The sequence below is a fragment of the Cupressus sempervirens genome, chromosome 10, assembly GCF_028749045.1.
Source record: "Cupressus sempervirens isolate cs-2001-9-10 chromosome 10, ASM2874904v1, whole genome shotgun sequence".
In the NCBI taxonomy this organism is placed as follows: Eukaryota; Viridiplantae; Streptophyta; class Pinopsida; order Cupressales; family Cupressaceae; genus Cupressus; species Cupressus sempervirens.
In genome coordinates, this window is record NC_143127.1 from 547,882,888 (window position 1) to 547,894,269 (window position 11,382).

Sequence of the window (11,382 nt, forward strand, 5' to 3'; positions counted from 1 at the left end):
CATAATATTATTTTCTTTATAATAAAATGATGTCACCTCAGAAATATATCTACGTGCATATAGATAGATATAAACCATAAGTATTTTCAATTTATAACCTTCAAATCTTTTTCTACTTTTTAATTCATTTTCTTGCTTGAAACCAATTGAAACACTTGGCATATTTATTTGGCGTCCAAGAGCCAAGACACTTCTTTATGTTACGGTTTCTTGGAAGCCAAAGAGACATTATTATCTCTTTTTATTAAGAAATCGAGAGAGGCGGGTGAGATTGATATTTTTCAAGCATCCGACCTCCATTTTGAAGCACCCAACTTCCATTTTCAAACACTCAACTTCTTCATATTATTGACCATATTTTATCATGGCACCCAATAGCTCTGTCAACTAGTAACCATTGCATTGTATTCCATCCACGATTTCTGGTTATTCAGAAGTTTTGCTGAATTTGTGAGCAACATTCATACTGAAACTGGCATTCAAGATCTTTTCTGAGGCTGGTTGATGAGCATCCAGCAATACTCCATTCTTTCCTTCAGATTATACTAGGTTATGTGATTAACAAAAATCCAAACATTGCATTATAATTTCTTTCCAGTTGCTACAACATTCCGATTTATATAGCAGTAAGCTATAGCTTATATCATGATGCAAATTATCCTGCTTAATATCATAGGTTAGACCTTCTCTAAGTTAACAGTTATTTATGACAAATAGAAGCCAAGTATCCATGACATGCTATCATATTCTATTTATACGATTGAAAGTCATAATCAAATGATATTTATTTTGCAAGTCTTAAAGATTACATTTCTCTGGAAACATATAATATTCTAATATCAGTTGAGGATCAACAGATTGAGTTGGTTGCTTTGAGATTCGATCACCTGGGACTCACCCGGCTGTATAGCCAAGGAAAAGGGTGAAGAGGTGAGAGAAAGGAATCTGCAATAACATGAAACAACATCAGATGTGATATAACAATTAATTATTATTTTAAAAAGAATCATTTAATAGCTCATGCATGAACATGTTTATTGTTTTCTCCTGTTGTCTAGTTGAGTGGTGTAATTATATACCAGGATGCTCAGTGGCTGACAAGGTGTTCTATTGTCTATTCTGGGTAGGGAGGGCCTTTCTAGTTAGAGAAAGTGTGGGGATAAGTTTGAAGTCTGTGGTTGGGAGGTTAAGCCCCTGACAATGTTTCCCTTCTCCATGAGATTTCTGGATGTGCATTAGATAAAGATAAGTTGAGCATTCAAACATTTATGGGTAACATGTATTTTACTTTTGTGATGTTTATTCAAGTAAGAAGATAAAATGGATTTATTATATATCATCGTTTCAGATATTTTCCTTTATAGAAAGCGACCTTTTTCGTCAATATAAATTGTAACCAGTTAGTTCAATTGATCTTCCAATTGTATATGGAATATATCTATAGGAATGTTATTTCAGTTTTTCATTTATAAGAATAATGATTATGAGCATATCTTCTAATCTTATGTTATTGCCACAGTTAGCAATAGAAAGAAAAGGAATAAAATAGAGATAATCAATGCCCAGATGATATAGTGGTATCTGATGTCCTAAACGATATAGTGGTATTTGATGCCCTAAATGATACAGTGGTATTTGATGTCCTAAACGATACAGTGGTATTTGATGCCTTAAATGATCCAATGGTAATTGATGCCCTAATTAATACAGTGGTATGTGATGCCCTAATTGATATAGTGGTATTTAATAGTAATCATCTTTTAATTTGATATAATGGTATTTGATGGTAATCGTCATTTGATTTTGATATAGTGGTATTTGTGGACTAACTTGGGTGTTTGCAAAAGCAACCCTAGATTGATTTCAGTTTCAAAATTCTATGGTATGTAGATTTTAATTTCCATAGTAAATTCATTGATGGTGTTTTCAATTGTTAGTTATGAAATTTCAGTTTAACTAACTGTAACCGTTAATCTCATTCACTTGAACATAACTGATATAACTGTCTTCCTATGAAAATGAAGTAGTAACTATATTTCTTTAATATGATAGTTGTTAATTAAGACTCGAGAAAAGTGGATGTTGCAGTTTTTCCCTCTAAATTGGAGGGTTTTTCTAGGATAAATGTCTTGCGTCTTGTGTACCTATTTTTGTTCTTTATTGTTGTTTTCATTAATTCTAGGCAAAACATTAACATCCCTCTCCCCAACGATACTTCCCCTCTCCTCTCAAAGGGAGGTGAAGTCTCCTACATCCTCTTGGAGTCGCACATGTATTTAGATTAATCTTAAATCATCTCATGCACACATGCACACACACACATACACACATAGATATAGATATATCAAAATATCATTGCACTTTCAATCTGTGTATCATATATATATTAATTGCAATGTAAAATCAGCAAGTCATTATCTTTATCTCTACAACCATATATTCTTTTATATTAACATTATCATGCAAGAAAGAGTGCAAGAAAAAAAGACAATCGTTTTGTGAGAGAGGATTGTAGCAATCTACTTCATTAGGCTTAGGTTCCTCTAGCTCCAAATCCTCGTTGAACATCACCTCTGTTAGTGTGTCTTGTCCTTTAACCAAGAATTTGTGACATGACACCCATACATCTCTACAAGAAAAGAACAGTTTTTTCCTTCAAACGTCACTTTTGGACTCTTCCATCTTGCTTGACTTAGGAGGTAGTGTCTTAGATTGAGGGAAAACCTTATGAAAAAGGTTCTTTATGACGTCTTGATGGTTAGTGTACTTGTTCTTAGTTATTGAAATCTCCAAACTTATTGGTCCAAAAGCCTTGACAAAACCTCTAAGTGGTTCGACTTGTCCCATTACAAATAAGATAATGAGCCTCCTCTTTGTCACATGTAACCATGGTCCATAAGTGATCTTATTTGAATTTTGCATTTTATTCATCCATTGTGCCATGCTGCCTCCAATGGACCAACTCTTTGAATTGCATCTTGGGTTCCTTCATAGGTGATAACATGGTTGAACTAGCGGCAATATACTGCTAATCTTGCAATATATCACGAGCCAAATACTAGGCGATAATATCACAAATAACTCATGAATGATACATTAAAATAATCATAGTGGTATTTTGAAGATAAAATTGCGGTTTGCTGCAATGTATCTGTCGAAAAGTTGCTAAGCAATGTCAACTTTAAAAAAAATGAAGTTCCCAATATGGAATAGGTTTTTTCATTATCCATTGTGCAATATATTTCTTGAGATGGCTAAGGGAAAGGTTGGACGGCTGAGAATGAAAAGTGCGATTTCTGAGAAGGAAGTCATCCACCATTGGTAATTAGATGACACTCAGGCACTGAAGCTGCACCGCCATTGTTAAAACTATAAATTACAGTTTCATTGAATGAATTGATAGTATATAGTTTAAAGTAAAACCATAATTTCAAAGCTCACGTGTCTCGACTCAGCAAAACATGGAAGACCCAAATTTTTCGTTGGAATCAGCAAAAAGTTAAAACTCTGTAAATCTCAACAAACTAACAGATTCTTTGAAGTCATTCAAAGCTGTAGAACCGTGCATAACTCAGTTATAAAACATTTGAACTATATAATATAAATCGTAATGTTATAATAGTTTACTATAAATTATAATATCTAATTTATTATAAATTATAATATTATCATAATAAATATTATATTATAAAAGTAAAAATTATAATATATAATTGGGTGTAGGTGTGAGTTTTTAAGAATATTTTAAGAAATTATATATTTTTAAATGTTTAATAAAATGCCAATTTATTGCTGATTTTTTCGCCTAGTTTTTCAATTTTTTTGGGTTGGCCAAGTTATTGCTGAGTTTTCAACTATGGGTGATAATGTGACCATGTCCTTGGGTGATAAATTTTGTAATGGCACCATTAATGGGCTTTACTTCCAAACGAAGAATTGTAAATTTGATTTCTTCTTCCAACATAGGCTGATTGACAGGTTTATAACTTTTGAATCCAATCTTGTGCAACATTTTTTCCTGATCCATCAAAAGGGGGAAGTGTTAACCTGCTTAACTTTTTCTGACTGATGTGCAAGTCTTCTGTCCACTCCTGGTCCACTCTAGATTTAAAATTGAAAATTTAAGTTGATTTTTAATGTTCAGATCAAGGCCCATGTACTGATCCACACAAGCATTGATGCAACATGTTGCTGGATCCTGTTATTCTACTTCAGGTAAAGCTTCTCCCCTCTGTAAAAAGATGAGTGCAAAAGGTCTAGTTGCTGATTCAGCCGAAACCCTGTTATGGTCGTTTGAACTGTGGATCATTTTAGTTACTCCTTCACCAGTGTGATTTAATGTGGTTTGGTGGTCTTAGAGTGGCTTTCATTTTTTGTATACTTGGATGAGTAGCTAGTTTTTTTGCTACTGTTTTTAGATAAAAGCATTCCATCACATCTGCTGCTATTTCAATTTCAACCTTTGTTTGTGAGTTGCCTATCTCAATTTCTTCCTTTATAGAGCTCTTAAATCCATCTGGATCAATTGCATAGGTTCAAAATTCTCATCCACAGGCTGGTGGTTGTAGTGCTCTGATACTAATGTAATATCTGTTGGCTGCAATGAGTGATAGTTAGGTATTTGATCCCTGGCTGAAATATGTAAAAGATACAAAATAGAGGACAGAGTCACAATCGGGATTAAACAAGTTATATTAGCCCAAGAAATTTCTAGTAGTCCGCTAGGTCTGAGATTGCAATAACAGTTGAGAAAACGTTACCATTAAATTGATATGTTTGTATATCAGTCTGGGGCTCACAGATATGAACAGTGCTGAAAAATTATCAATAATCACTCACAGACCACAGGCATCTGCTGGCTTCTTGATGAACTTGTCATGGTATTCCATGTTTTGGCTATGGCTATCTGAGTTGGAAGAGAAATAAATATAGCAATGTTCAATTGCGATCAGAGAATTTGCTGGTTTGCACCCTGCCAATGCAATGACCTGACTCTAATAAAACAATCTGTATATTGGCTTTGCAAGAGATGGCATTGGTGTGATCTGCTTTATGGCTCTCCAACAGGGAAATTTGGGTGATGGCTGTGACTGCCCTATGAAATGATGGTGGTCACTACACCTTTGTTGACTTGTACAAGTTTGGAAATGCCTCAACTTGCATAGTATACTTGCTTCAAGACGTGATGTCCATTACCATATGCAAGGTGGATGATGGATCCTCCTTCCTAAACTGGCACACCTCTTGAACAATAGTTTGAAACCACCCGGACAGACCTCAAGATTTCTCAGTTTGGGGGGTTTTGTGCTCAATTGCTTTGGATTTATTATTTAACCAATAATGTAAAATTAGGAAAATCAGATTTCTAAATGAATAATGGGAACATGCTTTTATACCTACATTGGGTTGGGCCACCAGGTACTTATTTTGGTGCCTTGTTCAAAATTTAAATGTTAATTTATAGTAATATATATATATATATATATATATATATATATATGTGTGTGTGTGTGTGTGTGTGTGTGTATGTATAGAGTATTTAAAAAAAAAATTACTGGTGCTGAAGGTCGGTTAGGATAAAAGGGTCATGACACAAACCGGGATTCTTAGAATCTTTATCTGTGCCATTTTAAACTGGTTTTTGGAAAAGGGATTCCAGGTCTGAGAAGCCTTAATTAATGTTATGCTCCATACTTGGGGTTTCATGTTTACGATCTTGGGAAATTTTCTATCAGTAATATTATGTATTTGTATCAATATTTTATGAAAAAGATATTACAATAACATCAAATAATTCACCCCTACATCCACCTGCAAAAACCTTGTTCTATATACCAGAATACTTTTTCTACTAAGCACTCCTGCCTTTTGGGTAAAAGGACTGAGATATTATGAACAAAATCTCAGTCATTACACTACGGCCTCAAAAATAAGTATTCAAAATTGCCATTGAAATGGCCTTTGCTACCAGCATGGGGCCAAGCTACTTGAAATTAACATATGTGGGGTACCATTATAGACATAAAATGGAATAAAACTAAAGGAATTCATGCCATGCAAATGCTTTTCTATTTTTGTCTCCTTCTGAGACTTTAGTAGACGGTTGATCTAGAAATCCTCTGGCTCAAACCTTGGTCCTTTCTTGCCTCATGAGGAAGCCGTTGAGTGTGTCCTAGCCCATCTGGGCTAGAGTTCTTCTTCTTTCTTTACTACTCTTTGCACTCCAAATGATAGAAGGCCGAATGGAACCCTCACTATTTCTAATCTCTCTCTAACCTCTAACAAAGATTTCTGCCCAAAATGCCATCTGTCTTCCACATACTCCATCACTCTTTCAACCCCTTTCAACTTTCCTTTGTCCCCATCCATTGACTCCAAACGAGGAACTTCAACACTATTGTTGCATTTCCACCTCTGCTTCTTTAATATTCTCCTAAAAAATGCAGGCAGGTGCTTGACTGTAATAAGTGTAAGCCCGACCTCCATTCTTCTTCCTTCACGTAAAAGCTTCCACACCTCCCTAGGGAATACCACCTTCCTTCTCACTGCATTTTAGCTTTTTTCTCCTTAATTCACAGCATGCTTCAAAAATGAAATGTTTCCTATTTAAACCACACTCCTCACACCAGTCGCATCACCTTGGTAACATGTGCTGAAATGATGTTAAGTTGGCTCTCTCGGTGTACAACATATCTCCCCCCAAAATCCAAATCTTGCATGTCCTCCCAATAACCCCACTTTGCCCCTCCATAAATGCCACCACCCACTTGGACAATTTGGCTGCCACCTTATTGCCAGCTTGGAGCCCATGAGTGATTTTAAATTCTTTAAAGGTATTATAAATTTTACATGTTGATTTAATATATTTATTCAAGTTCCATGCTACTGCTTCTCCTTTAATTAGAGCATTTACTATGATCATCGAAACTCCCTCTAGGTGAACTTTCTCAACTAATAGTCTCTTCGCCATATAAACTGCTTGGAGAGCTACCTGCACCTTTGCTTCGTTATTTGTCCTATCTTGAAACTTTTTGTCTCCCGTTGCCACTATTCTCTGCACACTTCTCTTGCTACTAATCTCACCCTGGGTGGCCTTGGTTTGCAGGTTGCCTTTTGACGCCCCATCAAAGTTTGCTTGAGCCATCCCTATTCTGGTTTTACCCATTCACTAACTTTGATTTCCTAGGAAACTGGATTAACCCAATGAGACCCATTAACAGACTGGTGATCATATCTTGAATGTTTTGTTCAATGGAAAGTCAGTATGAAGTCCACAATAGCGTAACATTTTTTTTATAGTTCAAGACAAAAAGGAGATTATATGAAGTTCACAATAGCATAAGATTGTTCTTTGGCCCAAGATAAAAGGCAGATTATTCTAATTAATTATGTCAAAGGATTATTGCTAGGAAAAATCAGTTTAAATACCTCTGTGAGTATTGTAATTTGATATTTGAAATTTCTTGTAATATAAGGAGAATGAATGACATTTATTATAACTTCATATGAAACGGGTGTCTTATACAACCTTGCTTTCTGTAACAGATGTATGAAAAATCTGTGAAGCTATATGCAGAACTTGCAGCAGTTGCAGTTGCTAGCTTTTTTAGTGCCAAAGAATCTCCATTAATTGAGCCAGTGAAGAGAACAAAGAGGCAGTAAGGAAATCACGTGGTGAGGAAGATGATGATTTTCAGATTATAGAATATCAGGCCCAGAAAAGGAATGCAATGGCGATGTATAGACTTGGTATCTTCTACTACTTCGGTTTGAGAGGGGTACGCCGTGACCATGCAAAAGCATTAATATGGTTTCATAGAGCTGTTGAGAAAGGGGATTCACATTCGATGGAATTTCTTGGAGAAATTTATGCACGAGGTTCTGGAGTTGAGAGGAACTACACCAAGGCACTTGAGTGGCTAAAGGCAGCCTCCAGGCAAAAGTGGTTTTCTGCATATAATGGCATTGGCTATCTGTATGTCAAGGGTCAGGGAGTGGAAGGCAAGAACTATACCAAGGTGAGATCAAGTGATTGTATCATATATGGTTAGTAATGTTTTTCTCAGAAACTTGGTTACTTTAGCAAAAAAGAATATGGTCAATAAGAGTGAGTAGTTTTCTGCAATCCATCAGATGATCCGTATGAAGCTTGGGTAATTTGGTTAATGTTAACAGTTGAACACACATGTATTTCATTTCTATCTAATAATGAGATCATTTCCATTTAAACAAACAATACTTGACTCCTATAAGAAGTCTGAAATTTTTGGAGCCAGAGCAGAGGCAATAATCTTTGTCATTGTGGTCATCAGTTTAGTTCTTATTGTGGTACATCTGTTTTTAAACTTTTGCTTTTTGAATATGAGATACAGTTTTTTTCCAAACTTCCCATCTCATATGTTTGACATTATGTCATATTCTCTTTTATGTTAAGGATTGATTTTTGTTGAACATTTGGAATATTCTAAAATTGCACGTGATTAGGACTCTAAAATGTTGAGTCTGTTCATTGGAGCATGGTTGGGGAAGCTGTTGTTCATAGGAATCCATTTACATTTGTTTTAGTTTTTCTTTTCAGGCTAAAGAATACTTCAAAAAGGCAGCAGAAAATGATGACCCTAATGGACATTATAACTTAGGTGTTCTATACTTGAAAGGAATGGGTGTGAAAAAAGATGTGAAGTTAGCTTGTAGGCATTTTATAACGGCAGCTAATACTGGTCAACCAAAGGCATTCTATCATCTTGGAAAGATGTTCCACAATGGCATTGGTCTGAAAAAGGATCTTGCTATGGTGAGTTTGTTTCTTGTGTTGCGTTTACAATAGAGTTCACGTTTTTATATTGGAATAGGGAATTATTTGTTCATTGTAGCATGTGATTTTTAATTAAGCGTCACTTTTACAAATTATTGCTTATTGAGGGTTAATTTCAAACTTATTTTTTCTTGTCCCAGGCTGCCATATTTTATAAACTTGTTGCAGAGTGGGGTCCTTGGCGATCTCTGCTAAGATGGGCTCTAGAATGTTATTTGAAAGGCCAAACTGGCAAAGCCCTATTATTATACTCAAGGGTTGCTGAGCTTGGATATGAGGTTGCACAGAGCAATGCTGCATGGATTCTTGACAAGTATGGAGAATATCACATATGTATAGGAAAGTCAGGCTTTTGTTCTGATGTTGAAAGGCATCAACGTGCACATACACTTGGGTGGCATGCATCAGAGTAGGGTAATGAATATGCAACACTATTGATTGGGGATGCCTAAAATTTTCCACTCCTATTTTATTGTGCCTTATTTAGATAGGCATATTGTAACCCTAAAGTGGGAATATATTATATAAGATAGCTTAGGGTTAGGGATAGTGTGAAAATGCAATGTATAATCAGGTAGGTTGTTCTTGCGGCAGAATTGAGCTATAAGGGTTGGTACTGTAATCATTGGATAGTAAGAAAGGTTGGACGATTGTGTAGGTGAGCAATGAACCACGTTAAATTTGTGTGTTCTCTGTGTTTTTATGGTTTTCTTCTTTTCTTTCTGCATTTAACTGTTTATTCATTTTATTTTTTTGGACCTGTCAATCCTAACAAGGTATTACATACAGGGGTACTTATAGAGCTAGCATCCTTGAAATATCATATTGTAAGGAAAATCTCCTGCTCCCTATCCTAATGTATGGCTTTCATTATCAAAAATGTATATAGTCACTGTCAAAACATTTTATTAATGTATAATATTCGATCATTGTTCTACTAGAACTTCATGGTAGGGTAGCTATTCACAACCCTATGATTCTCTTCTATTTGTCATTCTTACAGATATTGTGTCAATCCAAAGGTACCAAAACTAAGTTCATGAAGATTCCTCAATTTTACTTAAGAATTGGAATAGGTCATAAATTCTCCTGATCCTTTCGAATCTTGGTATGTCTTAAAACTTCCTTTATGCGTGATATGTTCCTGGTCCATTTAGATCTTATGGCTATCAAGGGGTGTTATGCATATTTTCTCATTATCATGCTATTTAAGGATTTTAGTTTGGCACACTTAGCACTACTCTTCTCTCACTCACATTTTAACCCTCTAAAGTTTTAAAATATTAGTGTCATTAAGGTTCACAACTTACTTCTACTTTCAAGAGGGCATTGCTTATAATGGCTCGATAATCTTAGGGGATTCTAATCTCTTTTGTAATAGAATACTATTATTAAATCTTTATGTCACTATTACAAGGAACTTTACTATTAATATTAATCGTTTAGGATTGCCTAGCCTTGAGTTGTTTATCTAAGAGTGTTAGGTTTTCCCTCGAATTACTTATTAGGGTCACTAGCTTGAAAGACATGTTCATTAAAGTTCCACTTTTCTTAAGGTATCATTCAAATTGTACATTTGTTCATTGGCCCATTAATGCCCATCATCGTGAAACCCCGCTTTGATACCAGAATGTCATGCCCAAAATTTTCATGGCAAAAATGCAGCAACATTTTTTTTTTGTGCAAAGTGAACATAGGTTACATATTGACAAAACGTGATACAATTGGGTTATCAACTAGCTGTATATTCAAGGCACATCAATTCAAGATCCTTGAAGTCTCTAAGTTTCTAAATAACATTACCTAAGTTGTGGTAACTTCCTAGTGGTTGAAATGAGTACATTACTCCTCGATACTCCATGTAGAAAATGTTCTATAAAACCATTAAAGGGTTGATACTAACATGTTTAGTATCATACTCTTGTTTTGACACAACTCTTACTACAAGAGTACTCATATCCTAGTCATGAGCGAGGTCGGATTTATTGTGGCATATGATGTCAAGACTTGCATCAATGAACTTAATAGACTTAGAATCTATTTGGACAATATACCATACATGAAAATAACATACCTTCCCTTGCATAAATTTAAAATCAAATATGTATATTATAACATCCTTATAATAACTTTACTAATATATTTCTACTTACATATTCTTAATCCAAATAACTACCCTAACTATTCCACCCATATCACCCTTTCTATAATAATACTGCTAACCAATCTCTTTAACCAATCATATTAAACAACTTGTTAACTACTACCTAGATAACATTAATTCTACATGCTACTAGTACGTGACTTAAAAATTCCTACTATCTACAACCATAATAACACTAAGATACTACTAAATTCTAATCTCTCTAACCTACCTACTCTAGCCCATATCCATAACTATCTCCAAACATCCTTTTTTAACTACAACCAATAACATTCTAACCTATCTTATTATCATCTATTTTACCCCATTATGGTCTAACATGTATTACATCCTTATTATAAAATTTCTAACCTCGAGATACTAATCACCATCTATCCCTATATCCTCCTACATCCTCGCTTAT

At 34.9% G+C, this 11,382-nt stretch overlaps 1 pseudogene across 1 annotated transcript in view; it reads left to right on the top strand.

Moving 5' to 3' along the window:
- Nucleotides 1–9,506, top strand: part of LOC149535061 (ERAD-associated E3 ubiquitin-protein ligase component HRD3A-like) — a 35,743-nt pseudogene extending 26,237 nt beyond the window's left edge. The window contains exons 2-4 of the transcript XR_016357145.1: nucleotides 7,546–8,018; nucleotides 8,579–8,794; nucleotides 8,956–9,506. The product of XR_016357145.1 is annotated as an ERAD-associated E3 ubiquitin-protein ligase component HRD3A-like (transcript). The remainder of the gene's footprint in view (nucleotides 1–7,545; nucleotides 8,019–8,578; nucleotides 8,795–8,955) is intronic.
- The last annotated feature ends 1,876 nt before the right edge of the window (nucleotides 9,507–11,382 follow it).